The 3,950-nt window shown below is 35.1% G+C and overlaps 1 long non-coding RNA gene across 1 annotated transcript; it reads left to right on the forward strand.

The window, feature by feature from the left end:
• The first annotated feature begins 1,844 nt into the window (after positions 1-1,844).
• LOC118756064 lies at positions 1,845-2,791 on the forward strand. The gene is made up of 4 exons (XR_004995093.1): positions 1,845-2,038; positions 2,099-2,160; positions 2,253-2,380; positions 2,437-2,791. It is a non-coding gene; the product is annotated as an uncharacterized LOC118756064 (long non-coding RNA).
• Positions 2,792-3,950: the final 1,159 nt, after the last annotated feature.

A 3,950-nucleotide genomic window follows, 5' to 3' on the forward strand; every position in this document is an offset into this window, starting at 1 on the left:
AATTTAGTTTTCAAATGTTTAAATGAAGCATGGGGTTAAGTTTTTCTGACGCCCTCATGCACGATCATGCGGTCTTGCATCTACCCTGAAATCAGTTCATAAATTTTACCACGAATTGTAAAAGTGGTGAATTAACAAGGAAAGATCACCGTAGGTATATCAACTGCTTCATTTGAAAGATACTTAAGAGATCACACTACTCATTTAGCTATGTACCGGAAAACTTTTCATCCTATGGGACAGCGAGGATTCTTGGCCTTCCTATAAAGAAAATGCACTTCTGTGCTCTTGAGTTTCCCTATAAGAACTTTTATTGGCATACGTAAGATCATACAAAAAGATTACGCATGATTGGCAGAGATCTCACAGGTGAAAATAAGACCATCAGTAAAGCTCATGACACCAAAAGGGATTGGTATTCCATATGGTATCACAGCGTTACTACTATTTGCCTATGTGTGAGGAGGATACTGCGCCTTAGTGGTTTCAACTTAAATCAAAAACTTTGACTTTACAGACTAATTTTGTTTTTAAACGCTCTTTTGCATTGGCTAACGCAAAAGCTCTTATTAGGCGCCGCGAAGTAAGCGGGCATTGGCTAGTTATTAATATAAATTTGAATTATTGTTCGTTTCCATTTCAGTCAATTGCACAAATCAATTATTAAATAAATATTGAAATAAAACAACAAATTTTGTATACTTTTCAATACGGTTTCAGCGAGTTGCTGTAAAGACGCAGGTCAAAATTGTTTTTTTTTGTTAATGGGTAGGTTCAGAAGGCGCAGCAGTTGAGCGCAACCGTTGCTAAAAAAATCAGTGATAGTAATGCGTCTTCTGAACGGCTTGATATATTATCTGCCAAATTCAAAACACACAACATGTTGTCTCAAATGATCAGAAAAATATTACGATCATCTAATACGTATCTGTAGTTGATCAGAAATACAAAACAACGCATTCAGAAGGTGCAATCGCAACAGTTACTGAGCTGTTGCGCCTTCTGAACATACCCAATGCGGTTCTTTCGTAGGTATAAACAAGGTAATAGTAGATTTTTTCAGATTATTTCATCTCGAAAATGTCAAATATTTTAAATTTCTTCTTACAAAAATTTAAAATTGTTAAAATCTATTTTCATGTGAAACCTTTTTCCATACAAAACAAGCAATTGAATAGCAGCTTTTCGAAACGTTCTCCTAAAAGCCTGATTATAGCTCTGATCCAGTACTCCATGAACTTACAGGTTTTTACACGAACTTGGAGGAAGTTACAGGAAAAATGATCCCGTACTCTAAATTCCTCCAAAATCCTTCAAATGAATGCGATTTTTGGAGAGTTGTGTAAAGAATGAAGTTGCAAGATTTTACCCGAACTTTTTCTTCTGGTAAAATCATGAAAAGTGTCAAGCGATCTCTGGTTGACATTTTTACAGATAATGCCTTTTTTTGTTCCCGTACTTTTTGTTGTTACCCACTTTTTACTCTCACTTCAGAGAGTAATTTTGCTGCTTGACATTTTAACAGGATTTTATACGAAAAGTATTGGATCAGAGCTTATGGCAAAATAACGGAATTTAGAACTTAGAAAATCAAAATGAAGCAGATTTCGACGCGGCATTAAGGTACGTTAACTTTCGGCTGTTCAATTATAAGCAACATCCATTTAAGAGAATTTTTAAGTGAGAGCATGTAAGTTACGTTAAATTGCCATAATCAGACCATAACTCAGCATGGAAGAAAGCAAGTTGCAACAATTTTCATTATTTCCAATTTAAATTTTTTATTTTCTGTATTTTACATGTCACGCTTTGATTAAAGTCATGATACAATAATGAAAGGTGTTATACGTTGGCAACTTCTCGCTCTAATCCGCCATCTTGAACTACCTTAGGAGAAACTGTGTTGTTTCTTTGCTATTTTCACTGAACATTTCCCAAAATATTAGAAAAATATTCTGAACAAGCTACATTGATTAAATTTTCGTTGTTCGTTTTGTTCTTATTCGCTGACATTTGTTTTCCAATTGCGTGAAATTTGGTAAGTATTGTAATAAAACCGAATTATTTTACAAATAAATTATAATTTTGCATTTATTAGGTAATTTCCTTAGTGTTTCGCTGACCGACCTGTGCTGGTATTGTGATTAAGAGCTAATACACGTAAGTTACAACATATTATTTTGACTTTATTGATGAACCATTCCATTTGAGCTCTTTGTTATTTCAAAACCTAATGAACCACTTATTCGCAGATTTTTCGGACGATTCTGCTGTGCTGCGTTCCTGCTCCGCCTGTATATTGCTCCGCCCGTATTTTATAGTGTTGCGTTCCTGTTGCGCCTTTGCATTAGTGTGTGCGTTGTGATTTAGACACGTTGAAGTAAGTTGAAACCAGGTTCTCGTTTGTTAAAAACCTAAAAAACCATTTATTTGCAGATTTTTTGTATGCTTCTGCTGTGCTGCGTTCCTGCTCCACCCGTGTATTAGATTGCTGCGTTCCTGTTAACATACATATCGTCGCTTAAAGTACAAAACCGCGTAACTGACATTTGCTGCTAAAAATTGGATTCGCTCACACACGTTTTTGGATCAATCCTTATCCATTCTTCCTGAAATATACTAGCCAAAAATGCGATTGCTTTTTACAAAAAGATAACCATTTTGAAATATGAGTGTTTTTACTCTCTAGAAATTAATTTATGCAACCTCGCATACGTGGGTTTGCATTATCTCTATACGCGGTTTTGCAATTTATTGATACATGGTTTTGTACTTTAAACGACGATATGTATGTAGATGTATGTACATGTATATCACATCCCTGCAAAAAATGGGACTAATCCGGGATGACTCCGGGAGCAATCGCAAAGGAGCATGCGACTAATACCACTTTTGATCTCTTTATATGGAATGAACTGATCGCTTTTGTTCGAGCATGTCCTATGAAGAGACTAATTGTTCACCTTTATACCCGAACGGGTATAAAAAGCGACTAGTCCTTTAAAAAAAATAAAAATAAAAATTTGCGTCAGCCGCGATTCGAACCGGGGTGCTCAGTTTTGTTAGGCGAATACTCTCTCTGTGTGCCAACGCCGCACATGAAATTTCATTGACTAAGTGCGCACATATCATTAAATCGTTAATAGTACCCGTTAGAGATGAGTCGGGGACTAATTGATCTCCAATTATACCCGTAAGGGATGAGTCGAGACTAATTGACCTCCATTACTACCCGTATGAGACTAGTTGCGACTAATTAATGCCCAATTGTACCCGATTGAGAGGAATCTCGGAATACTCTCTTTAGAGATTAGTCGCACAATTTTTTGCAGGGATATATTGACTTAGATATGTATACACAATTAATGGTGTACATAAATTTTTTTATATTGAAACTAGATATGTATAAAGTACATATTTTATTAATATTAGTCGGTTCAAAAAAGTCCTATCTCAAATAAAAATACTTCGAAAATGTGCTGAGATAGGGTGTTTTTGAACCGAGTTCCGAGATAGGGCATTTTTCAATCAAATTCTAAAATAGGGCGTTTTTCAGCCAAATTTTGAAATAGGGCGTTGAAAAGCTTTCTGATATCGGGCGTTTTCGACCTGGCTGCCGAGATAGGTCGATCTTCTACTCAGCCATCGATATATGGTCGAAGTTTTCGTTATATGGAAGACGATTAAACACGATTTGTTTTTAATCGATTCTAAAAAAACTAAGGTAATTTTTAGCCACTTCAAACTTGCATATAATTAGACTAAAATTGAAGGGGCTATAAAACTGAGTGCTCAAAAAAATTCTAACACTTCTGAGAAAAAAGTTTGAATTTTGGTTGAAAATTTGTTGTATTTTTTGTAGTTTTCTACGATGTTTTCAAATTCGGTTTATATGGGTTTTGTTAGAAATTCAACTTTACTTTTGTTGCAAATTCTAAGCAATAAATAAA

This window comes from Rhagoletis pomonella, unplaced genomic scaffold (assembly GCF_013731165.1).
Source record: "Rhagoletis pomonella isolate Grant_MI unplaced genomic scaffold, Rhpom_1.0 Rhpom_scaffold_08601, whole genome shotgun sequence".
NCBI lineage: Eukaryota > Metazoa > Arthropoda > Insecta > Diptera > Tephritidae > Rhagoletis > Rhagoletis pomonella.